The sequence below is a fragment of the Corvus hawaiiensis genome, chromosome 3, assembly GCF_020740725.1.
Source record: "Corvus hawaiiensis isolate bCorHaw1 chromosome 3, bCorHaw1.pri.cur, whole genome shotgun sequence".
NCBI lineage: Eukaryota > Metazoa > Chordata > Aves > Passeriformes > Corvidae > Corvus > Corvus hawaiiensis.
Window position 1 is genome coordinate 90,145,009 of NC_063215.1, and position 27,258 is coordinate 90,172,266.

General features: G+C 42.1%; 2 long non-coding RNA genes across 2 annotated transcripts; one reads left to right on the plus strand and one right to left on the minus strand.

Annotated features, from left to right (window-relative positions):
• The first annotated feature begins 9,041 nt into the window (after window positions 1-9,041).
• Window positions 9,042-9,886, plus strand: LOC125324073. The gene is made up of 3 exons (XR_007202785.1): window positions 9,042-9,131; window positions 9,225-9,291; window positions 9,730-9,886. It is a non-coding gene; the product is annotated as an uncharacterized LOC125324073 (long non-coding RNA).
• LOC125324074 lies at window positions 9,191-27,001 on the minus strand. The gene is made up of 3 exons (XR_007202786.1): window positions 26,937-27,001; window positions 23,056-23,181; window positions 9,191-9,509 (listed from the first exon to the last, which is right to left on the minus strand). It is a non-coding gene; the product is annotated as an uncharacterized LOC125324074 (long non-coding RNA).
• Window positions 27,002-27,258: the final 257 nt, after the last annotated feature.

Consider the following 27,258-nt stretch of genomic DNA (forward strand, 5'->3'; position numbering starts at 1 on the left):
ATGCTCCATTTACACGCAGAGACACTGAGCGCTTGGCAGCGCTGTGGTGGCAGCCCGGGCCGTGAGGATGGCGGGGTGGGGAATGGAGACGACAGGGAAGTTCACTGCCCTCCCATCGTGCTCCCGCTTGCATTCCACACCCAGTAATTAGCTGACTGGGTTCCACCTCCAGCCTGCAAGGTGCAAGGCTGCAGGTTGCACTAAGCTCTGAAGGGATCCTTGCACACTGAGTAGAGCAGGAAGGGTCAGGATTTTCAGGGATCCGATCTCAGATCTGTTTACATGGTGGTGGTATGTCCTCCAGAACAGAAAAAAGTGGATGCTATTGAGAAGAAATTAGGTTCATGAAGTGGAAATTTTTTATTGTGCTGTTGGTCTGTCATTTTTTATTTGATGAAAGAAAAATGATGGGGAAAAGTGGACCTAAAGTGAAAGTTTTCATTTCAGAATGTTATTTCAAAGGCTCTTTAGTTTCAGAATATTTAACAATGCAGGATGTTTGCCTTTTGACTTATTTTCCAGTTGAAAGCATATAGTTGAAAAATACTGCTGATTTGGAACCTTTTGATTTGTTTATACTGCCATCCTGACTTTTGAAACGGGAACTAACACTAAATCATCATCATGTCTGAGGAGGAGGAAAAGTTGTTTCTTTTGAATAGTTCCAGTAAATGCAAAGCTGTTATTTCAGTGTTTAAGGGCCATTTCACTGCCAAACTAACTCCAGTATTGATCAACATGAGCTGTCTCTACCGAGTAATTTTGCTAGCTAAGAGAGTGACCACAGACCAAAACCACTGTTGTGCGCAATCACCATCCCTGCTGCATGACAGTACCAGTTTGTAGTTGTAAAACCAAATTATCAGTAGCCATCTCCAGCAAGAAACCCTGCAGTGTAATTGTTGGAGCAGTTGGAGCATGTGTGTGACCACAGTGATTGGTTAGCCTTTCCCACTGACTCCAACCGCAGCTTAGAAATAACATAAAAGTCATGGAAAGAGGGAGTTTGTGGCATTCCCTGTGCTGCTCAATCCTGGGGAAGGGGAATCTGCTTCAATAGGAAGCCTGGTACTGTCTGTGCTTATCCTCTACCCCAACCATGGAGTTGGGGAACTGCTTTTGGGTGTCTTCCCACCAGACCATTTTTGGCAGAAACCTGTAGCTTTTTTGAGTTTTGAAACATCATAACTTTATATTAAACAGTTGTGGGTTGAGGTGAATCTTATTGATGGGAAACAGGGTTGTCCCTGCAAGTTATCAAATCCTAAGAAGATGTTATTTACCCATGTGCCCTCCTTTGGTCTTCCTTTGAGCTGCCCCAGCTGACTGTTTGCTATGGTAATCTAATTATGATTTAGTTTGGCCCAAGCTCCAGCTGCCTTCGGTTTCTTTTATCTCACTGAACTGGGCAAGCAGAAGTTAGATGTTTCAGAGCCTGCTCCCTGTGTGAAACCGAAGGAATTCAGAAGTGTATTAGAAAGGCATTAGCTTCTCCTTTTCCCTCTTTTTTTTTTTTCCACTGGAGCCCATCCAGATGGAGCACAAACAAGGAAAGGATAAATGCAAAACGCTCTGCCACCCTGAAAGCACTCGCTGACGTCAGCTTTCATGAACTGGCACTTTAATCATTGCATGGGGAATGTTTCTCTCTCCCTCTGCAGCCTCCCTTTGGATTTCTCAGTGCACCAACATTAGCATTTATGGCAAGGAAGATTTATTTTCTTTGCTGGATAAAAGGGTAGTAAATTCAGAATGTTTTCACAAGCTGCTAGACGGAGAGCTCTGGAGACTCAAAATCCTGTAGGCTCAATCTAGGTGCATCAAGGGCAGCAAAAGGGCAAGCTTCTTCCTGGATGTATTTCCACTTGCATTAACAGCTAAACTGAGAAGCAGGGGACTAGTCCATCAGCATACACAGAGAACCTGTCAGCTTCTCCAAGCCAAACTGCACAAAATGCTTTCAGGGACGAAAAAAGTATAGGGTACCAGATGCAAGGGACAGATCAGCCAGGAATCTCCAAAGGTCTTCTTGAGGCATATAAGCTAAATTTCTCAGAATTAAGCACTGAAAAATAGCAGACTCATTTTCTGTTCATGTGTCAGGCCTCAAAGAAGCACCTTGCTCTCTTCCTCTGCCCCAGTCTTCCTGAGAGGACAATGGGTCATTGCACTCTGACACCCTCTCAGAAGAGCCAGGAGTGATGAACTCACTAAAGTGAGTGAGGAGCATTTTAAGCCTGATGAGGAAGAGCTCTGTGGAAGTGCCTTGCATTTGTTGTTATCCTTCTGCTGGGATTGAGCATAGTCTACTCCTCTGCATCTATCACTGCCTAGTTGTATTTTCTGTATTTCCTCCATGTCCTTCACACATGAGGGAGCATGTGTGAAGCAGGAGTAGGATGCAGCCATCCTTTCTTGGCTGTTTGCCATAGGTGGGCCCAGAGATTAAATTCTCCCCCCCATACCCAACATAGTGGCCATCACAACACAGAAATTCAGGGCAATTCTCAGCATAGCAATTCTCTAAGGATTTTGGTCATTATGGTGTGGGAGGTTACCTCACCCTATACATTCAGAGATGTGCTGGGGTGGGGGGGAAAATGATAACAGATATTAATGATGCTATCAGGCTCTTGTCAATATAGATGCAGTCAGCTGGTTTCATCAGCTGCTTTCATTAGGCTGCCTGCTTCACAATATAGTGGTTTCCTAATTACAGCCTTCACTTCACACTCTGTCTGTCCTCCACGGTCCTGTGTCATCCAGTGCTGCTGCTCCCTTTACACGTGCTGGAGCTCTCTGCAGCACAGAGCTGTCTCAGCGTTAAGGCCCCACTGGCCTGTGTAATTAAATGAGGATTAAAGATGAATTTGCGGCAGCTACATTCCTATTTTTACCTCCTGCATGTTGTGGCTCTTGCTTCGTACAAGGGCCTAGGTGACTAAAGGGTTGCAGACATTTAAAGTACACATATACATATATGTGAATATATGCACACATGGATATGTGTATATATATCTCAGTTAGTGATGCATTTCCCAGGTGTCCAAAAACTTCTGTAGTGTCATGTAAGAAATATATGAAAAAGATAGGGAGCAAGTAAAGATTGTCATGAAAGCTAGTATCCACTTTTAGTCTTTCTCCTAGCTCCATCCCTTAAACACACAAAAAAAAGCCACATGAGAACTACAGCTATTCCTTCCTACCAACCACACAGCCACTGTATTTTAGCCTCTTATCTTTAAAAACAGATACCTGCTCTTAGTCACCTTCCCCTCAAGAAAATCAAATTTTCTCCAGTTGAGCAGCCAGCACTACCAGCTCAACTCAGACCATCACACAGCATGAGATGTGTGCTTGAAAACCCTGAGTTTGGGGGAATTTAATAATTAGTTTGATGTGCTTTTTTATTTATGTTTTTTGGTTTGGAGTGCTTGGTTAATGTTTTCTAAACTTTCAAGGCTGGAAATATTTTTTACGTTTAAATGGGAATAGGAATGTTCATGTAATTACAGATTTGCAGGAGCAAGAGCTGTAGGAATCTGCACCAAATATTGTGAAATTCATGATATAATCATCACCGTGTTCCTGACATCAGTTCAGAATTTGACTGGCTAATACTGGAACCCAGTTTTGTGTTCGTGGTCTCTCTCAACCTTCTGCTTGCTGGCCAATTTAAAATGCAAAGTTGTTTGAAATGACCACTCTGCCCCTAATCTAATATTTTCACATTGCCTACTGCTTCCTAGAAGAGATTTGATGGTACAGCTCTTCCTGCAGTTCTTTTAGCATAGGCTCACCTGGTGCCCACCAGCCTTTTGCAGATCTCTCATACCATTCCCACAGAGTGAAATAAACTACATTTACCAACCTCACTCTTTTGTCATTACAAATACATTATAAGTACATTTTTGCCCATATAATACCATGTCGTTTTTCAACACACCTTGTTGGATATTGCTATGCTGATTAGAATTGGACAGGAAAACAATAACCAATTATAGCTATAGCAGGCCAGTAAAAAAATACAGTTCTACAGAAATTCATGTTTTGCAAAGTTTGGATGGTGGTGAAGTGTCTCGCTTTCACTTTTGGGGACTTTTTAGAATAAATTTCTTTCTTCCCTATGAAATGTTTGTTTTCATGAAGACACAAAAACTCCATAGGCAGACTCAAAAAAATTGTTTCTGCATTATGATCAACCCTAAACAATTATTTTCCAGGGGGTTGCAACATTCAGATTTATTACAGTGTGAAAAGAAAATGCATTCCCAACTCAGCATTCACACAAGATAGGTCTTATCCTCCAATAAGCTCTGTTGGTGGCAGATATTCTTGCTAAACTGGCACCATTCTGCTCAGAGCTGGTAGCAGCAGAAGTAGAGAGTGCAACAGTACCTTTCTGATGAGGGCAGAATAGCTGGTGCAATTGAGGTCTTTGGGTTGGATGGGACCTTTAAAGGTCATCTAGTCCAACCCCCTTGCAATGAACAGATAAATCTCTATCCAGATCAGGCTGTTCAGAGCCCTGTCCAAGCCAGCCTTGGATGTGTCCAGGGGTGTGGCCTCTACCATCTCTCTGGGCAACCTGCTCCAGTGTTTAATCTCCCTCATCATAAAAGAGACTTCTGCAGTGTTACGATTCTCCCCCAATATTCAAGCTGTTTAGACCAAAGGCTGCCAAAATTTAAGTTGCTAGCACCCAAAGTAGCTTCTGCTGCAGTGCTGAGCCTTTGCCACTTTCATGGGTTTGTGGCACCCTTTGGGACAGAGGCCATGGTGAAGGAGCTCAGGCAGATTCTTGTTCAGTTTTCCTGCAGTACTAAGTAACCTCAGAAACACTTGATGACTTTACTGCAGCCAGCTGTGACTGTGTAAACAGTTATCTAAAATACTGTGTCCTGAAATACCCATGTCTTGATCCAGGGAAACAGTCATATCCCGTTGCTGTGCAACACCATATAATCAAGGGAACTGCCCGGCAGGTGACAAGCATGGTGTCTTCTGGAGTCACATGGACCTAAACAGGCATCACTAGAAAGCAGTGGAGAAGTGGTTGTCAGCATTTCTACCCTTACTGACTCCTGCTGGGTAGCTGGTGCTCCAGGATGATCTCATGCCATCAGTCTTAACTGACCATGTTGGCATTGGACTTTATTGGCACCTATATGCTGGCAAATTTATTTCCAAGAGCAATAGCAGCTGTTCAGCCAGAGCTGCAGACTAGTTGATGGCTCACCCTGCTGAAGCTGGATTCAGATCTCTCCTAACCTGTTCCCAAAAACTGAATGCCTGAAACCTTTGTATCAATCCTGCCATCTGCCTCATTTGTGTTCCGTGCCTTAGGAGAGAAATCCTTGTTCCCTTCTCCTCGCTTTGACAGTTTTTCTGGATGAAAGAACTCCAGGAAGAGTGGGACCAAGCAGAAGTCACTCGTGCTGCACGTGCAGCTGTTTGCATACTCCCTGCACCTGTTTACTCTCCCTATTTCTGGCCATAAAAAATCCTAGGAATTCTTCACTAAAGGGTTTGATTTTTTTCATCAGCTATCTCCTGACAGCAGCCAAGATGGCAATCTGTCTATCCAGAGGGAAAAGAGAATTGGGCATGGTGCTTTTCTTTGTTCTGCTGTTCCCCAATCCATGGCCAGAGCTCTTTCTGAAGGTGTCCCCAGTTTCTGCTTTGATCTGGGCCACTGCGTGCAGGCTGCTGCTCGGGTTCTGCTCTGCGTCTTTCCATGTGACACAGTGACCTACATACCTGTCCTTGTCGGTAATGGGTCATATCCTGGCTTATCTGATCCACCCTTTTCAAGGGTGATAAAGAGAGATCTTTAATTATCTGGTGGTTTCCACCCACCAGTCCCCAAGTTAAATGTGGTGCTGTCCTCCATCCTTGTTTGTGTGTTTTTGAATAAGAACTAGCTAACCTAGAGGGTTTCCATCCAGGCATCTCTGAGGAGTCTTAAATCTTAATCCATCCACAATCTTAACTAATTGGATTTGTTTGTAGAAGAAAGGTGACTGTGGTTTGACTTTCTGCAGAACAGTTAAAAAAAAAAAAAAAAAAAAGAAAAAAGAAAGAAAAAAGAAAGAAAAAAAGAGGGGTTGAGTAAGGGATAGAAACAAATGACATTAATGAAGAAAAAGCAAACTGCATCACAGCTTACCCTGTTGCATGATAGGTATGGGCATTGCTTAAACTTGCAGTGGAGATTTTGCATGAATAAGAAAATCAGTGACCTACATGGTACTTAATATTCCTCCACGCTTGTAGGTTAGTTATGAAGGGAATAAGCAGCATTACTGCAACTTATGCCTTATTACTGCTTCTAGTACCATTGCTCCAGTAAAACTCAGAATGAAAAATGCTTCTTCTCTTGAGAATAGCCTGTAAGCGCTATCTTATTTTTGCACGCAGCACTGACGAATTGGTAAACACAAATAAAAACATAAGTAGCCAGGGAAACCCAAACTCAAGAGGTTAAATAACTTTAAATAACTCATTTTAGACCTGAGAGTCAAAATCAGGATAACAATATATGTATCCACTGACGACTGAGGTACTGTGCCTATCATATTGCTGGTATACTGGCACTGCCTGCTGCTATCCCTGTGTCCTTGGCTCTGGGACATCTGCTACAGCTGTGTAAATTAGGTTCAGATGACCAAAAAGCCAGCTTTAGCCAAAGAAACTGCACCCCTGTGAGCACTCCAACAACTGCCTCAAATGCCACCACACCGAGAATGAAAAATACTGCGTACAGCTCATTTAGCAAGGGCTGTAGCTCACATATGTTTTCTGTTTGTTGCCTCAGCCTCCCCCCGGCTGGAGGCAAGCGGCGGGCGCCCAGCTGTGCCCAGTTATGGTCAAAGACAAGGAGGGGCAGGTTGGAGTTTAAAAACGGAGCAAGAGGTCAGCTGTTTGCCTTGGCTTAGAGATAGGGCTCTGTTCCTGTGCTGTCTTTTGATTTTTACCAATCCTGAAGGTTGTGAGACTGATTTTTAGTTTATTCTACACTAATTCTGTACTGATGTTATGCCGCTGAATCTTGTTTTGTGAAGGTAAGGGAATTGTGAGCCCTGTTCCCTGTAACAGAAAAGGTCAGTCTGAGCTTGCTTCCTGCTGTCTCTGTTCTGCTCTTTGATGGATACCGGTGTCAGGCGCTGAGCCTCAGTGTGAACCAAACCCTGCTGAGCATCAGAGATCTACTTGAAACCATGAAATTCAGGAGAGGGTTATAGTGATATCATCTTTTTGAGCTGTTTTTAGGAGTCTTGAAGAGCACTGATCTTTAAATGGATTTTTATTCAATGCATTTAGGGTCTCTGTAATTGATGGTGTCTATGAATAACATTTAAGCTCACAATGGAATTTTTAACATGCTGTCTTTGGGAGGTGGTGAGCCAGGGTTGCTGCCTTGCTCCTGCAGCAGCGTCCCTTGGCTGTGGGGTGACCCTCTGGGTGGCATGTCCTTGCCACCAGGAACATGTGATTCTGGGGTTCCTCAGCATCCCCTCCCCCCTTGTTTTGGCAAAGTTGTTGTCCAAGGAGCATGCTGGGCAATTGAGGTACACAGGGCTACTTGGAAGGGCATCAGGGGATTTCTGTGCCCACAGGACAACTCCAAGTCATGGAGAAAACAACCCAGAGGGCAGCACAGGCAAATGGGACAAGTGCCTCCAAGCAAATAGTTGTGGGACGCACAAAACAGGATAGGGACAGGGAGGAAGAGGTAGAACTTCTCCCCATCCTCTGCAGCCCTTTCTCAGAGATCTTGATGGGTTTATTTATAATATTAATGCTCTTCTTGGGGAAGGAGGGGAAAACCATTTGATAAGAATCTGATTATATGTTTCTATATTTAAGAAGGGAAGCTTTCTGATGCTGAAGTAGGAAAAAAATAGTGGTTTACTGTATTAAATTTGGTAAGTACTTAGCATAATCTAGTGATTAAAGCAGTCTTTTCCTGGTACACTTGTAAATCATAAATTCCCACTGCAAAATGGCTCCTGTGGCATTTTGCCAATTAACCTTTGTGTGCTTTGATCTCACTTTGACTCCAGAAGTTCAGGCTGTTCCCTGGCTTGTTTAGCTGTTGCTGTTAACAAAACTCTTGCCACTTGAAATACGCAGTGCTTAGCATCCATGTATTTCTTAGCCTTCAGGTCTCTGAGCACATGCAATATTGATGCCTTGTGGATCATAGAAAAAGCCTGACTCATTAGTGAAGAGATATTAAATAAACATCCCCAAAGAAAGCAAACAAGCTTGGCCATTACGAAGACTATTTTTCAGCCTGAACTGTGCTAGCAGAGGCATAGGAAATGAGGGCTTAGTGAACTGGAGAGAGGAAAGAGGAATCATGGTATGTTCTTGGGGAGCCAATCTGTGTAACCCCTGCCTGCCTTGCAGACTGGCACTGCAGTCAGCACTGGGGTGCAGCTGGGAGGAGCAGGGACCCGCTCTGCCTCCTGTCCTGCCTTTCCCAGAGGTTAGATGCTGAGGATGGGGCTTTGCACAAAGTCTTCCTGCCTGGTGTCTGGCAAGAAGCAGGCAGCAAGCACAGCCTTTCTGCAAAGCACTGCAACCACGATGGCTAATGTGTGCACAAGTCCATCCTCATTTCTCCTGGGTCTCGTCCAAGTTCTGTCTTTTGCTTGCCCCTTTTCTTTTCTTCACCTCTCAAGAGTATAATGTATGATACTTACCTTTCTCCTTCCCTCCCGTAGGCAATTCTGAGGCCAAGGGCTGAAACCACAGTTAAGATAAAAATACTCGGAGGTAAAAAACTTACCGCAAGCATTAAGTACTCTTAAATAGGCTGGATATATATTTTGCAAGCCACGTGATGTTTATTATTTATAACTAATGACTATCTGACAGTTTAGAAATATGAAAGACTATTTGCCCCCCATGTTCAGGGACTCTCAGTTCACGTGAGTCAGTCTCAATCTGGAGTCTAAGAAAGGTCACTTTGCAATCTGTAAGCAGCTTTAAAGCCTGCACAGGCCTTAAAGCATCAGGCTTAGCCAGTGGGGAAAAAACTCTCCTGGAACAAGGTAGCTATGACAGCAGAGAGCTAGAAAAGGGAAAGAGCTGATATGAGCCAGCTTGTGCTCTTGATGCAGGTAGAGGAAAAAAAGCAGCTTTTCTAGAGGCAAAGCACACATGTCTGATTTGTCACTGCTTCAGCTAACAATTCTCACATTTATTTATTCCAGGACCATCTTCATTTGACCAAATGGAAAATGTGACATTGCCTTATGGATACGTGAAACAGCCAAACCTGTGAGTAGTCCTAGCTCCGCAGAATCTTGTACTCTGTCCTGTCTCTATCATCGTGGCCTACGTATCCGTCCATTCAGCCACCAGCACCTGTTTACTGCTGCTTTTCAGTGGACCCACATCAGCCAAAACATGCTACAGAAGCTCTTTAAATTTGAGGTTTCTTTCCATCCAAACCTCCAGTATCCACCCATGCAGAAAAGGGAGAGCCCAGATGTCTCCTGTAACACAGAAAATGTCAGAAACATGTTGAGATGTCTCTCAACACACATTAACTGCCTTTCCCTTCCCCATACTGAAAAGTGCAAGCATTTCACTTTTGTAAAGAAGGTCCTGAAAACACAGTCCCTCTCCAAGACCTCCCCTCCCTGTGGAGGGTGTGGGCAGACACCCCTTTTGCAAACAATGGAAAAAGTTACTGTGTCTCCTGACTTTCCACAGGAGCAGCTCTCCACCTGCTCATGTCTGAATTTATAAAGGAAGCTTCCCCTTGCTCCATTTGGGTTGAGGCAGCAGGATTGTTTCCATGAGATGCTCAGCTGGAAGATGAGCCCCAGGCTATGGCTGGAGTGAATGGCATGTCATGGGGCAAGGCCAGAGGCAGGTTAGTCTCCTTGGATCAGCACTTGGATCCAGGGGTAAACAGCTTGTCCATCTCCTACTAGATCCCTTCAAGGGGAGTTTCCCCCCACGCTGCCTTGTACATATAAGATGATTTGGGACCAAACCCCACCTTGCCACCTTCCTCCTGGCTGCCCATCCTTCCTTTAAATGCCTTGCCTGGTTGCAAAGGAGGTGCAGCTGTCAGCATTGGACTGTGACTAATGTTGATTTTCTTGCACAATGGAATGCTCGGCTCTTTATTACCTAACTTCAGCCTTTCTGCCATCTTCTCTTTTTCCCATTTATTTCATATATCCATTGCAAATGATTAGCTCTTAGAAGTAGGAATTGCTAGTCTGGTTTCCTCAGGAAACAGGGTGGTCATGTTCTGTACATCTTCAGATAACTGTTGAACACACCAGTTGATTTAATTTGGCTGCTGGAGATGGGCTCAAAGCTAATTGAATTTCTGCAAGTTTTGTGCAAGTAGGCAGCCAGCTGGAGCAGAGAGGAACCCTGAAGTCACATGCCAGAAAGAAAAGTAGCAGATAAAATGTATCTTAGTAGATACCAAAAAATTCATAAGGGAGGTACAGTAGTTAGGCATCAAAAAAAGTGCCTCAGTTTGTACCTCTGAATAACCATGAGAGACAAACCCGTAAGAAACCTGGACTCTTCTAGTGTTTATTAAGTTACTTCTAGGTTGTTTGCACTGCGATTAGGACAATAGTTTTAGATCCCTGAGAGGGATTTTTAACGTGTTACTATAGACCATGAAAAAAATAACTGTAATAATACTGATAAAGGCAGACAAAAGAAATCTAATCACCAAAGGTTCATCTGGCAACTGCAGGGCACAAAATCTCACCCCACAGTTCTGGGAGTTTTTTTGCCGGCAGCAGATTCTCAGCCCTCACCCACTCTATTCCCTTTCCATGGACAACTTTAAAATTAGCCAGATGATGTAAAGATGTGTAATCCCACAAGAAATGAGCTGGTTTGGAAACGGCAAGTGCTGGATCTGAACCTGGCTCCAGGTTTCCAGCTCCTGACTGCTTACACAGCAAAGGTGGTAAGTACAGTACTGAAATCAGGGTGATTTGCATGGTGACACATGCCTGCCCAGAAGTGGACAAAAGGGAGGATTTAACCACAGATTGTCTATTTCTTTTCTGTAAAAAGGCATTTTTCCATTGTAAGGTGATTCCATAAAAAGTAAAAACGGATAAAAATGAAAAGGTTTGTGCAGCAGTTCAGCTGACAGGTTTCATGCAGTAGTGCCGTGTTACAGAGATAAACATCAGTGCTTAGCTTACAGATTGTCTCAACACCTGGAAGGCTGTTACAGAGACAGGTTTAATAATTAATTGCTGTTTCTCTGAGACAATGTATCCTGGATCTCTTAAGGGGCACGCTGCACACTAGGTAACAGGAGGAGTAGGCAAAAGAGACAAAAGCATTAGAAAAGATAAAAAGACTGAGATCAAATGACATTATTCCTCATGTCGGTAGAAATGGGGCTATACTCAGCTGATCCTGCATGGAGGTTGCCTAGAGGTGTTTTGATATACTTGAGGTCAAAATACTTGAATTCCAAAGTTGCTTTTAAGTAAATGACTCTCATACAGCTGGTGGCAGGAAAGAAGATGCAAGCAGATCAATTCCTTGATACTACTGTGTTGGGTTTATGTCATGTCTCCATGCACAGCTGGAGATATTGAAGAGTTATTTTATAATCAGAAAAATATGATATCTGGAGATGATGTTGAAAGGTCCCTACAGGATATGTTTTCTGTATGTACTATATATTTTGTCATCTGTGTTTAGCAGGACATTTTTCTGCGAGAGCTATAAACCTAACAAAATTGATGCTACAGTGAAGGGAAAAATAGGAAAAAACATCAATCTGCTGGGCTCCTTAACAACCCAAACCACAAACCTGGGCTGTATTCTGGCAGCAGAGGAGCACTAACACCAATTCTATCTGTGCCTCAGTTACTCCCCATGTCAGCTGCCATCACTTACTACTTGCTGGGGCCCTGTGTGTTATGACAGGGGCACTGAGAACAAAAGTAATGGCAGCTGATGGCGCAGAGCTGCACGTTCTGGGAGCAGTGCTGTTCTGCAAACTCCAGTACAGAGTGTAATCTCATCATACAAGCTTATTTGTCCAAATGTGTATGTTTACTGATGTGAACATTCTCATCTTAATGAAATTGATGAAATGAGGGAAATTATGAACCCATTTAAGATATCTACAAGGACAGGACTAACTGCTGATGCCTGCTGTGCTGGGTTTAGGCTGCCAGTGATCAGTGTGTCTTTTGTCATTGAGCAAATCCTGTTGACATCCTGGGCAAGATGCAAATCCTCTCTTTCCCCAGGTTTTTATTGCTGAGGAGGATCTTGATTTCAGTGAGTCAGATAGTGTTCTTTTGTTAACGTGTCAGCTCAGATGGCTTTGAAAAATATGTTTCCTTATGAATTGAAGCTGGCTCTCAAGCTTCTTTGTTAAGCACAGTACACAAATTGAAATACTAATCATGGATCTGTGTAGTTAAACTACTCGTGCAGATGGATCTGATGCTGTTGGTTGCATTTTCACATTGCTGCTGCAAAAGGAAGGAATTCCTGAGCTGGAACAGGGGTTTAATAGAGGAAATTATTTGGGATTGCAATGGCCTCTCTAAGAGACGGTTGCTGAGGAAAAGCTCTGTTGGCAAGCTTCCTCTTGGTTTGTGTCCAGATCCTCAAAGTATAAGTCAACCTAAGCCAACTGAAGAGTACTTTTATACTACCTGAGCTTCTTACCCTGTGCTTTATAATAATTTCTGGTAGCTTTCATCTGTTAATGTGCAAAGAAAAACCATCCTAGGCTGAAGCACAGGACTTATCAAGCAAGTTTGTAAATCTCCATAAGACTTTTGGACTAATTAATTTTGCCTGGCGTAGGGATTTTAAAATATGTAATGGCAAGTTGTATGTGAAGAAGCAGTAAAAGCAAGATTGAAGTGTTTGTGGAGATGAGGGAGTCACTCTCTTGCTTTTGAAAAGCAGCAAATAGGTTGTGTGACTTCACAATGTTTTAAGTAAGTTCTGGAACATGCAATTGTGAAAATTTGTAAAAATATAACCCCTTTCAATTTTGGTTCTCTCTCAATGAAAGAGATTTTTTTTCTATCTCTCCCTTAGCTAAAAGGGCTGGCACTCTTACTATCCACCACTGCTCCAGCACTAGTGATAACATTCAGCGTTTACTGAGTACTTTACATATTTCCTCTGTTGGAAAAAATATTAGCTCATTAAATCTTCCAGTATTTCTGTAATAAGAGCAGTCATTAGAATTGTCTTTACTTTATGGGCAGGAATAAGGGAGAATGGAGAGTTTAAGTGACCTAACCATAGCAAATTAGCAGCAAAATTTGGATAGTTCTACTGATTTCTGTATATCCTCTAATGACTCATGAAAATTATATTCCTTACTCATTCAGCTGAATAGCTGAATAACCTTAAGCTTTCTCTTAAAAATAAACAGGACTAGTGTGGACTTGGGTCTAATAGGTAATGGGATTTCAAGTTCCTGGCACAGATTTTTTTTTCTTCAAAACTCTTAGACACTAGCTGTGAGGCACTGGAAAAATGTTCAGGCTGTTGAGTTTTCATGTTTTACTTTGCTAACTCTTGAATGGAGTAGCAAATCCATTCAAGGACGAGTTACGGGTCTTTGCACATCAGTGCTTGTAAAGCACACTGTTCCTGATGGAGCAATGGGGGAAGCTCAGTGGTGTGGCCACTTTCCCATGGAGTCACACTGTGTGTGTGCTATGCCGAGTGGTGCTAACAGTATGGGAAGGGCAGTATGGACTCCCTTGGTCCTGGAAAACCTACCCCCCTACACTGAGCCTCATGGATGGGAGGGCTTGGGACAAACCAGCTTCGTGTTCATTCACTGCCCTCACCATTCCAGAGGTGGTATGCCCATACCAGATCGTGGCTTCGTGTCATACATTTCCTTGGGAGGCAGCTTTTGATAGGTGCCAGACTCAAAGCAAAGGCTGGATTGGATTTTCTGTGTTGTCACTCATCTGACTCAGCCACTGGCATGTGTCTCCCTTATCTAAATCACAGTTGCCCCGGGTGGGCTCTTCCTTGCATCCTGAAACCACTGCTAACTACATTAAACCAAAAAATGTTTCAAACTGTGGGAGCACTTCCAAATCAGTCCAACCTTTTCCAACTACCCACCTTGATGTTTCTGTGAAACATGAACTTTTAAAGTTTGATTGCCACTCCAGGGCCATCTGTATTTCACATTGAGGCCTGTGCAGTGATTCACTTTTTACCTGGTTGGTACTGATAAGAAAGGACCCTCTTTAGAATTTGATTTCCTCTATGGAGTTTTCTAGGAACTGGAGGTTGAGTGATTAATTTTATTGGTACAGTAAATTCTAAAGGAAAGACTATGTCATTCTTCAACAGTACTTCTTTCTGAGATGACAGCACAATAAATTGCAGGTGTACAGCAAATTCCTAAATGCAATCAGTTGACTCATTGTGCTGGGTGGATGGAATAAGAGCAGTGGTGAAGGGTTGGGTCACTGAAGTCATGTGGAAGCTTTACCACTGCCTTAAGTCAGCACTGAGTGATCTACTTTTGACAAACAGTCAAAATTAAAGCTCACACTGAAAACAGTTTCTTTTGTCAAAGGCAGCTACTCTGTGTGTTTTTGACAAAGAATTCTTCCAATCTACCATATTTTAAAAAGTTTGCCTTGCAGGATCAAGCCATTAACCTCTTAAGATTTTAATCTTTTTAAGTGATAGGACGAGGGAGAATGGCTTTAAACTGAAAGAGGGCAGATTTAGATTAGATTTTAGGAAGAAATTCTGTACAGTGAGGGTGGGCAGGCACTGGAACAGGCTTCCCAGAGATGGATGCCCAATCCTTGGAGTGTTCAAGGCCAGGCTGGATGAGGCTCTGAGCAACTTGCTCTAGTGGAAGGTGTCCTCCTGCCCATGGCAGGGGGGCTGGAACTCAATGATCTTTAAGGTCCCTCCCAAAGCAAATCATTCTGTGATTCAGACTAGAATAATCGTCAGTGTCTGAGGCTTCAAAGAAAAGAAAGGAAAAAGGTTTTAAAAAGACTGGAATCAGTAAACACATAATGTCCCACTGCATTTATCCCCTGTCATACATTGATTCATGGATATTAAGTCCAGCAGGGACTGTTACGATCATCTAAGCTGAACGTCTGCTTACATTGTATAATTTAACCTTTTTTCCTGCATCGGACTGAACAACCTGTGCTGCACAAGTATTTTTAGAAACACCATTAATCCTGATTTAATAATTTCACATCATCAAGAATTCTGCAAAAAAGCCCCAGCTTTGGAAAGCCATTCATGGGATTTTCCTAAATGTAACCTGGAGATAATGAGTGTGCCCAAGGTGATGCTAGAAGTTGTTAGCTAAGGCCAGGGAACAGAACCAGGTGAGCACACTCCCAGCCCATGCCATCAGTATAAAAAATCCTTCCACTCCAGTGGCCATAGGGTGTTCTCAATCAAATTGAAATACACAATTTGTCTTTCTTATACCATTGGGTGTTAGTTTCATTAAATGCTCCTGTATGTGAGGCTTCACTGTGGAGTCTCTTACTGTTCTGGACTGTGTTCTAAGGTGAAAAGATGCTTTTTAGAGAACTGACAGCCAATGTAAGACTAGGGTTCAGAAAAGCTTGACTGGTTTTGTTGCCCTTTAAATGGCTGAACAATTAAGTAGCTGTGCTGCAGTCTTCTTTAACATCAGGCATTTTGGATGTGAGGAGGCAGGGGACACAGCTGCTGGCTTCTAGGCTTGATCCCCTAGTTTGTACTATTTATACTTTTGAACGAATTAACCATCATAAGGCGTGTTGAATGCAGGGCAGGTACTGATCAAAAAACAGAAATATATTGGTACTCTTTGTCTTACTCAAGCAGATTTCCACTGTTTCTTATGCCAATGCATCATAATTTAGCTCACTGGCTCTGCTTTCTAAACAAATGTAAACAAGCAGACACACTCCTCTTTGTCCTTTTAAGGGGATATAATGTGTGTTCTTAAGAATTTGGGCCACAGGTTTTGAATAGAAAATCTGCCTAGTGGCCTAGATATTCCTAAAGCTGCTAGCAAATATAAAGAGAGAGATGAATGACAGATGTTCAGATGCAGTTAGGAGGAATTGTTACGGGCATGAGAGTTGTTTGTGGCTGAGTGTGCTTCCCTGCTCACTCAACCCACTTGCAGTGTGCTCTCTGTAGGGTTTCATGGGGACTGAATGCGTTTACTCCGAAGTCCAAGTAACAAGTGTTACAGGGTGAAGGTCTTTGATACCAAAGCTAATAAGAAAAGGAAGGGGGAAGGAAAGAAAGACAGGCGTATCAAAGTCTCCATGTATTTATTATAGTCCTAGCTTGAGAACCCTGAGCAGGAGCTTTCCCTAGCCCCTGCAGGTGAGATCTCCTTGACAAAGCTACAGAAGTGGCCATCATGTTATGGTTGTGGGCGCTTAGTTTCTCTCACACGGAGGCAGTTTTGGTGTCTAAAGGCAGGTATAGTATTTTAGTAATTTAACAAAACCAAAAAAACCAAACCAACCAACCAAAAAAACCCTACAACCAAAAGCAAGCAAACAAACAAAAACCCAGCCAACCAAAAAAACCCCCCAAAACCCCAAACAACTTAACTCATGATTTTACTAATTTAATTATTGGTCAAAAGTCTTTGTCCAAAGCACCAGCTGAGACACTCATTTTAAACCTCAAATCTTTTTCCCACTTACAGGTTTGAGACTAGACTAGCCTACCATCTTTTGTATATGGGCAAGGTTCTTTAATTAATTTTTTAACCTCACTGTTTGCAACATTGAAATATATATTATTTCTTTATGCCAGCTTTATCTTCTAGTAGTGATACCGTTATAGTATTTTCACAGTCTTTGAGTGTTTGCTGCAGAGAAACCTATTCTGAACCATTTTTTTCTCCTTCTAGGCTTCTTTATGGTTACTTACTAGGTAAATCAGAAGAGAAAAAACCTTTCCCATACTTAACAGGCTTTGATAAGCCATAAATTTAGACTCACCTCAAGCTTTCAGTGTACTGGGAGTGAGGACTCATATGGACAAGGGACTTTGAGCCACAAATTTCCTTTTCCTGGATTAATAGTGATAGTAACACAGAGATTGCTATTCAAAAAACAAACATTCTTAAAAGTAAGCCATCATAGGGAATGCATGTATGTCTATAAAATAACACTAAATCAGTCACATCAGGCTGTATACTTTTTTTTTCAGAGACTGCCTCCAGACAGTATAAAGAAATCACTGCATTTATCTGATTAAAATTCTCTCCAGGAGCAAGTAATTTATTGTATTGTAAATCTGGCCACCTACCAGCAGTGAAAGCCCGGGCTTAGAGGAGCCCAGATTTCCAAAGGACTCAAAAGCTGAGCTGGCATGCTAGTTCTGACTAGGGTAAGTGTTTGCCTTCCTTGGAATTAGACCATAGGATCAAATTTTATCATTGTTTCATCTGATGAAGCAATATATAGCACAAAGATTGTGAAGCAAGTATGTTTAGTAATTCAACAAGCTGCAAATGTATTGTAGGATTTGATCCAAAGCCTGCTATAGTCCATGGAGAGGAATGGTTTCTCAAACACAGCTTGAATGAGAGAGAGGGAGTAGTAAAAATAGTGGAGAACTTCAGTAAAAGAAGAGCAAAGCAAAAAAGCAGAATAAAGTCATGTGCTAATCAGCACTATGTCACAGCTCTCTCTCTTTAATCCCAATGTACAGTGGATACTATTTATATTATTTTTCATGTATTTTGTGTGGCAAGGCCACAGATAGGACCTTGCCTGTTTCTGGAAGAGAAGGCCTCTGCACTAAGAGCTTGGGCAGCTGCCTGTAAGGTTCTCCTGTCCACATCAAACCTTGAAAGAAAGACCTACCTACTACTTTCCCCTACCTCAGACTACCCTTGACAGGCAAATGGTGATGCCTTTGCCTCTCCTCAAGCCTGCCCCTATCAGTCTCCTCCCAGGATTGTAGGCTCTTCATTTGTCTGCTGTTGTGCCATAAAACCTCTCTTTTGTCCTCTTCTCATTGAGGATTCAGTCATGGCTCAGAAACAGAGACAGCCAACCACTTTCTGTAGGAGTTCAGAACTAATCTTAACATAATCTGTTGGCACCAAAAAAATAACTTTCTTGAATGAGACTGAATAAAAATTAATGGGAATGCTTATCTGATAAAGTACCTTTTTTGTTTATGGAATTATTCTTCAAGTCTTTGCAAGTTCTCAATTTGCCCTTCTTTCAAGCTGAAATTCAACCCAGGTCAAATAACTTTAACCTCCATTACAATCACCAAACTTTTACTTCACTGGACTTTTTTTCCTTGGAGCCAAAGTTGGTTCTGTGTTTCAGTGAATTTTATTTGCAGCTCCAGTCAAAAGCACCAAATCTTCTTCAAGCACACAAAACATATATTTGGTCCACTGAGAAGCCAGAGTCACTAATGGTTATGGAATTGCTCATTGACAAGATGGGTGTTTGCAAGAGAAAATGCTGTTGGGAAAAGCGACATGTTACTTGAGTAAATCCCCCTTCAGGAGTCTGGGCTGCTAAGCCCCTGCAGAAGTAGGGTACTCAGCAACAGAAAAGCTTTTGGGAGGCTATGTGTGATCTGCCCCTTTGACATCTGAGTCAGCAGATCAATAGGTCCCTGTGCCTCTCCCCCAGAGTAACATTTCTTTGCTGAAAAAAGAACCAAGCAAATGCTGAGAAACTGCATAGCTCTGTGGCTGGGATGAGATGCTTTGGGGTTTTATTTTTTGTCTTGTGTGTTGAAGGCTCTAGGCAGGTGAGAAGGTATGTGGCACCCCATAAACATGAAATGGCAGAGATGGAAAAGAGACATTAGAGGATCTCATTTAGGAATACCAAAGGGTAAACATGGTGCTGTTTTACCAGGCTGGCCTGTGCTGCTCAGATTGACAACAGTGCAGGCCGTGAGCCAGCCATGAGACATGGCCCCCATGTCAGGTCTGTCTCCACCTCATGTTCTCCATGGGGAGATGCAAATCTTCCTCTTGCCCAGGCTCTCTCCCCAGCTTGTCTGGGTGCCCTACAGCACTGAAAACACACCCACAGCTCCGTGGGTGTGCGTGCCTCAGAGGCGTGCTACAAATGGGGAGTTTGGCCAGCGGCCTCATTCACGTGGGTTTGGTGTCCCCTCCTCTTGCCCACACTGGAGCAGAGCTGAGCCACTGGGGCATTACGGCTCACATCCAGAAAGCCAGGGCAGGGAAACATGGGTTTTGTATTCATGTTTGGAGGAGTTTGGGGTTTTTTCATCTGTTTGTTAAAACATTCAGTAAACATTCATAAAGCTCATATTCTCAAAATTATTTATCATTACTTTTTATTAATTATAGTAACCCCTGTTGCTTTGTCATATGGGAAGTAAACAACTGCTTTGACTAACTAAATACTCAAATCAGGTTGGAGATGGTCTTAGTTCATCTCATTAATCACACCAGCTATTTATTGCTGTTCGTGTGATATGAAGGAGCAGAAATGGCTGTTCTTAAGCATGAGACTGCACCTGTGTTGCTTCCTTCAAGACAGTTAAAAAAGGTGTTCTGCCCATGTATTGAAATATGTAATGACAGGTGTACTTTTTATTAGGTTGGAGTTTAGAGTTCTTAGATTTTAATACCACTAATACCTGGTGTATCATTTGTTGGGGACACATATCGTCCACCAGAAGCAGAATGGGTTATGTGATTTATAGAGGCAAATTAAAAGTTTGCAGTAAAATGGGAATTCTGAGTGTACTGTAGTATGTCCTGTTCTTATCTATCAAATGTTGAAAAGGACAGAAATATCAGAATTTGAGACTGGATTAATGAATGCACACACAGAAAAAAAAAGAAAAGAAAAAAACCCCACCCCACTTTGAAAGTACTTTCCCAGCAAAAATACCATAAGGCACTATAAAAAATCTAAACCCATGTGTTTTACTCAAATGTGCTGTAAAATTAGTGAAATCTGGTATAGCAAGAGGGTGGAAAAAATCCAATGCATTGGATATTGATTGATTGCAAGTGATTTGAGAAACATATTTTGTACCTTTAAAAGATGGGAGAATTAATCTACAGTAGACATATATAAAAAATGTATGTAATGCTCACAAAAAATCTGCTGGCTTCCATCAACGTATATAAACCCTGTTGGGCCAGCTCCTCAGCAGCACAGGCGATGGTAATCACTCTGAAATCAATGACCCAAATGGACAATTTGCACTGCCTACAGGTCTGCCTGTCCTCATTTTTCATACAATAAGTGCAGAAAGGGCAATGGTAAGACTACTTGCCATGCAGGGCAATTGCTTATCTACCCCAATCAGAAGGGATTATTCCCAGATCAGAGTCAGATGATTAATCTGTGCACACTGTTCTGTCCAGAGTCTTTGTATTGTGGTCAGCAGCCCATGAAAAATCTGAGTGGGATGGAACACCACGTCTTCTCCTCTCGTCTGCCAGGTAGTAACAACTTTCTGTCACTACTCACCTGGTCCTGATTCACACAGTGGCCTGGAACTAAAAGATACATAACCACTAATGAATCTTTGGAATTGTGTAGTTCCCACTTCTACACTTGAATTACACATTTAAGGCTATTTCCCAAAATTACACAGTATTCTTTGAAGATGAAAGTTTCTGCTTTTCACAGGCATAATTTTTTATGTCCTCTCTTGGAAAATTGCAGGTGGATTATGTAACTGTTTGGGTGTTTATTATTATCTGTACTGGGAAATCAATTGGTGCTGCAGAGGATAACAGTAAACACTTAGAGCAAAGAGGAGATGACACTCTCCTGTGGTGATACAGATGACAATGATAGATGATAAATAGATGGTCAGAGAAAACCCTACTGTTAGCCTGGCAGGATTGACCTTAAACAGCTATGTAGGCTCGTATGTGTTTGCTTTCAGCTAGCCACCAAAGCAAAAGTAATGGGTGCAATACACATGGAGGCTGTGTGCCAGCAACAAAATTGCATTTGCTTTTGTTTGTGTTTAGAAAAAATGCTCTTGGGTCTGTTTGCTTGAGTAGTGAAGCAAGAATTTCATTATTTCAGTGTGAGGCTCTGGCCTGAAGTGGAATATCAGCCAGTAGTCCTTCACTGTTTTTGCAGGCAAAAAACAATGAAAAGTATATCCAAGTGTTTGACTTTCTCATGGTCCTCTGAAAACCTCAGTCACTGTGTCTATTTAGTATCCCATGACTGAAAGCATGTGCCAGTGTTCTACTGCACTCCTGGTTCCTGGTTCAGCCTTTCAGTTCGTCCTTTCCGTAGCTTTAAGTGCTGGTGGCAGGGATCTCTCCAAGGATTATCATCACATAAAGTCCTACAGAGGTCACAGTGACACAACAGACTCTCTTTGCCAGACGCAGTACGAATGCATCATGAGCCACAATACCTGCCTGGGATGAGGAACAAACCCTCTCTGTGGCAAGCAGGAAAGCCCCAGTGCTTTCTGTAAGAAAGATACAATGCCTGGTTTAATTCCAGCTTGGCTATTTACGTTGTCCAGTCACATTTGCCAGTGGAATCACCAGGATATAGCATTGTGCATTTCCTGCTTTGACTGTTGCTTAACAAACTGTTCCCTGGTCACACTGTTAGCTGGTACTTACAGCATGGTCACGGGTATTCTCGTGCCTGGGAAATAAGCAGGGCTGGTTGATCTGGTCCACATCACACTGCAGAATTAATTGCATCTCAGAGAAAAACTAGGTTTCTCTTTTACTTAGTGTAAGCCTAAATCTACCTCCTCTGAATGCAGTAACAAACTGTGATTGATTCCAGGGCAAATCTGGCTCCAGTCCTTCATTAGCAGATGGACTTTGGGTATCAGTGAGTGAAACTTGCACTGCACGTGTAAGATAGTATTGATTTTCAATGGGGCCTAATAAATAAGTTTCTGTGACTTCTTCAGGACTAGCCTTGCCAATTATAAAAACTTGTCATTGTTTTCTGAAGGGCAGCATTAGCATTGTTGGGGAAAGCTAGCAGCATTCATGTGAAAGAAAAATAATTAAAATGTGGTAGACTATTAGAAATGCAAGATCAAATTACTGTCCACTGGGGAAAATGAATCTGAGTGTGCCTAATGACATCCTTTAGAAAGTGATATTCAGCTAAGAAGATTTATTGTCATTTGTATTGATAATCTGCTATATTAATGCTTGAAAATAGTTTCACTTAGGCGATGAAAAAATTTTAGGGGGTCTGCATTTAAAGAGTCAGAGGAGTATCAAAGTGACAGATGTTTCTTTCCCATTGGGATCTCAGATATGCTTAGAGTTCATGGTATCAAAAAAATGGAAAATAAAAAACACACTTAATTGAGATGACAACCGAAGTAATGGATGTCAGAATAAATATGTTATAATGCTAGTGAAAAATAAACTGGAATAAAGCAGATTTCACTCCGGCCCTATTAAAATTTAATATAGTTTAAAGCAAGCCAAACAGTCCCTGTCCAACCACAGCTATGAAAAAGTCAAATTAGATTATACCACTCTGCATATATGGTTAGCTCATATAGTGCTGAGTGGGATTTAACTTAATCTCTGATGACTGTTCATTTGTGGTCAGCACATTCTAACAACTTTACCTTGATTTTCCATAACTGTATTTAAAGCATAGTAACATCTGGCTGGGTAGACAAGGCTCCAGTTTGTGCTTGAAGGTTTTGTGTTTTGTAGGGTGGTTTTTATAACATAACTGCTTCAACAAAAGCCCTTACACAGACACAAATACACCAGCAAAAAAAAAAAGAAAAAAATGTAAAAAAAAAAAAAAAAGTGGTGGTTTTGATGTTATGGCTTATATCACTTGCCAGACTGGAATGCATCTTATAGGCAAAAAGCCTCTAATTATGTAGGAGGAGTTTACTGGCAGAACTCTACCAGCATGACAAAACTTTCAAGCGTAAATGCGAGCTAAGTGCTTATTTAAACCAGCGTGTCTTCTAACCACTTAACAATGTATAATTTGTTTTCCGAAACCTCCCCTTCCCCAGCCACACGGTGGGTCTGACTCTCACCCAGTTCAAGTCAGCACAAGGATGCCAGCCTTGTGGAGGGAGGATCAGGCCTGATCCTTTAGAGGAAGGCTGCATTAATGGGATTCCCCCACCAGCAGAGAGTGGTGTGATGAGACAAGCAACACCCTGGGAAGTACAAAAACATGCGAAAAATTAGTCCTGCCTGTCCTACTCCTACTTACTTGCACATTTATATGACTTTTCACTCTCTCCTGCATAACTCATGCCAGCTCTAACTTCCTCACTAATCGGTGCATGGGTGCAGCTGGGACAAAAGGGATTTAAGAGAAGATGTTATGGGACACCAGGCAGGCTGCGTCCTGCACGGAGCAGGTTCTCCCTCGCCCCATACAGCTGCTGGCTCTGGCTGCCTTACCCAGCTGCAGGAGACTGTTTCCTTGTCTGTGGATGGGCTGCTGTGGCTACACTGCATCTGTGTGATGCTGTGTGAGGAAGCCTTACCAGCTCGGGTTGTTGATAGCTTGGCTCATTCTTCCAATTCACAGAGCAGGTGTGCCCAGGAAGGCTAGGCAGGAGGTCAAATTTAAAGAGTTACAGCAACTGAGCAGTACTCTAACTGCCTGTTGTACTTCTGACTGTTGACATCACTAATTTAAATAAGTTCTGCCTGTACCCTTTCCACTCTTCCCCTATCCAAAAAGAATCAACATCAACTCAGACATGAAAACACCTATTTTGTACTTTTTCTTGTATTTGGGTTGAAAAGGGCAAAAGAAAAAAAAATAAGAGAGAGAGAAAACTGTAAGATTGCATTCCAGAAATATTTTGAAAATCCACAGGCTTAATGAGAGAAAAGAACTAAATGCATGAATGTTGTCACTGACAAGCCATCTGGAGCATGCAAGTGAAAAATACTTTCAAAATCTTGAAAGTAAATGATCGTGCAAAGGCACGGATAGTCGGCACTTGAGGCAAGAGGTGTTTAATTAGAATGGGAAAAGTCTTTGTTCTAAGTAATTAAAGGCAAAATTCCAGAGTAGATGAGAGAAATCCAAACTCCTTAAACATTTGACAGTTTTAAAGAGGAATCTGCAAGGGTTCAGGCATAAACCCACACAAGGAGAGGCAGAGGAGGAGGCCAGACTGCTAAGGCAGCTCTACTGAGACATTGCAAGGGCTGAGAAGTCAGTCCCTGTCCATGTAGGGTGATTCAAAGCACTCAAGTCAGGCATACAGGCATTCCCAGCAACCATAGAGTAGAATAAGCAGCCTCCAAAGGGTGATGAAAAATCCCACATGCTCATCAGTGAGCTGCCTTGAATTAGTCAGGCACCTCAGCTTCGGTCCTTGCTCTCAGAGCTGTTAATGGATTTTATATTAGATGGCATCTACTTGACATAGGACACAAATAATCCTGGCATCAGGGACACACAATACAGCCAAAGGAATGATGAGTTCAAGGAGCCTCATGAAACAAAGGAGTTGGAGTATCAGTACTGCCTGTGCTGGACCATCCCTGGATGTTCTGAAATGACTGCAAGCACGTGGGGGATGTCACAAATCTGAGATTCACCAACCAAAGCCTTCATTTGGAGGCTGGTAGGACAACTACAGGCATTAAGATTTTGGAATTTGGCATGGCCAGAAGGAACTGTCTAAGGAGTGAGGCACCCCCATAATTTTGGAAGTCTAATTAAAAAGATGTACATACTACAGTGACTGCTTAACATGACAAGAGGTTTTATATAACATGGTCCAATTTCCTAAGTGAAAAAAACAAACCCTGGAAAAATCCTCATTGTGCTGTGAGCTGAAAATGTTCTTTTTTCTTTTTCATTTGTTCTGGGCACACTAAAGTTAGGTATTAGTAGTATAATCTTTTGATTTCAATTGTTTCCAATAAAATCCACACTTTGCAACAAGTTTAGCTGAATGAATGTAATGACTAAGCTTTGAATAATTTGGGTTCTATTACATTCTTAATAGCATTTTCCAGTTTAGTGCTTTTTCCCTTCTCTGTAATGGTTGCCATTATAAGTTTATAAGCAGATTTCCCAGGAAGAGGATTTCTTATCACCCAGAGCTTTCCTATGGAGACACTCATCAATATTAGCAACCATTTTTTGAATTATACTTATGACACAATTATACAGCTACCAAGTGCCCGGCATTTCGCCTCATTACCAAGATCACTCATGTTTACTGAATTTTATTTAATTGAATTTATGGATATAAGAGAGGACACTGTCAAAAACTATTTTTTCTCAGTGTTGGCCAAGACAAAAGCTTTAAGATTCTATTCCAACTTCTGACCAGCATGTGTGAACAGACTCATCATTTGCTTTGAAGCCTAAACCATTTTCTAGCTACATATTTTAAAAGAGCTTTCCAGAAGTGGAAGTGTGATTACCTAGGACTACGTAGTGCAAGCTAATCATCTAAAGCAGGTACCAAATTGTAAGAAAAATACACAGATGGTTACCAGGAATCTTTCCTTCCTGGTGGAAGAGTTAATTTATACACTAGCAAAGAGAAAGTCATCTCACTGCCCTCGGAAGAAAAAAGACAAATGTTGAGTCTTATCAAAGTACTGCAGCGTGTTTCTGACTCTCAGGAAGGAGTTAAAACTACCCAGTGGTGGCTGAAAGCCTGTTATTAAGATCCCAGCCAATTACAGTTTACTCTGATCAGAAAGTGCTTTTATTTTAAAGGATGAGTACATGAGATTTTAACTCTGTCACACTAACTTTTCTGGTCATTTAATTGGAAAGAAGTTGCTCAAGAAAGTAATTAATTTTTGTGATTCCTGGGGACAATCCCAAAGAAGAAGCTCAGCTTTGAATGAGGGACTTGCACTGCTTAGCTCTGAAACTCAGCTTGTGCAGAGTGTTGTTTACAGAGCACCAAACTCTGCGAGGACCACACCTCGCACAGGTGCCACAAGTGCCTGCACTGCAGTACACAGCTAACATCTACAGTGCACAAACAGAAGTGTCCTACCCAGCCCTGCGGTGTTAAACACAGCCAAAGTTCTTGGGGAAAAGTAATAGCTTTTTGCTGGTTTGTTGTTTACAGTGTTAGTTTGGTTTGGCTTGGGGTTTTTTGCTAAGTGTCACTGCTCTCTCTTTTTTTCTCTCTCTCTATGTATCTCAATGCTTTCCTGTTGCCTCAGACTAAATGTTTTGGTTTCTGAGGCCTCATTCAATGACACAACTGCCTCTGTCCCAGGTACAAACTTTTTTTGGGATCCCTACAGGGGCAGAGGGCTGCAATGCTTGTCACACTTCTGGCTTTGGACTTTACACAAAATGCAGCTCTATCCTTTTTTCTTTTACCCCTGTGAAAGTCACGGAAGTGTTTGCAAGAAAATGTTTTCTCTTCCACTTGTGATAGAGACTTAGTAGATCAGTTGAAATTGCCTGGATATTCTAAACTTATAAGCATCATCCCACCAGAGATGTGTTCTTGAATGTTAAATTTAGGCTAATTGGAGGCATATCCTTTAATTTAGCAAGCTGAGGTTACTAATACAGATCAAGAGCTAAAAATTAACAGTGGAGCTGATGTATGCTAAATGCCTAAGTGATATCTTAACCTATAATTATACAAGTTCTGTTAATAGTGAATAATTCAAATCTTCAGGGATTTCAATAGTCTAATGGGCTGTAGTTATTTCCAATTTACATTATGGTTGCTAGGTTTCATTAAAATGAGCAAAAGGCTGCATAGCGTAGCAGAAGAAAATTGGTGTTTGAAGTTATCACCCAGAAATCAAAACATGAAATTTAAATTAGAAGGTGTCCAAGCAACACAATGACACCAAAGCCAAGCACTGGTAATGAAAGTAGGAAGACAGGGAGTTTGCAGGGATTATTAAAGGAAGACAGCACTACTAGCAACACACTCCATAACAGCAATACCTTAAATTCCACTCTACTGTATGTAACGAGTCCAAAACGTATTACAAACCTCCACTAAGCCTTGCTACATTCTTCTGAATTATTTAAATTTTGTTATCACTGATTTGCAGGTGGCAGGCTGAGGCACGATAAGGCACATGGCTTATCTGGAGTCATGGGATGACTCAGTAGGATGTGAGAGCCGCAGCTGGGGGCTGTAGCCTCCCTGCTAGCCCACTGATGGTACAGCCACCCCACACCATCGCTCTGGGGGACAGCTCAGCCAGCCCCCTCCACCAGCAGCCACTGCCAGTTTCAGCCTCATACCACAGTCTCCAGTCTT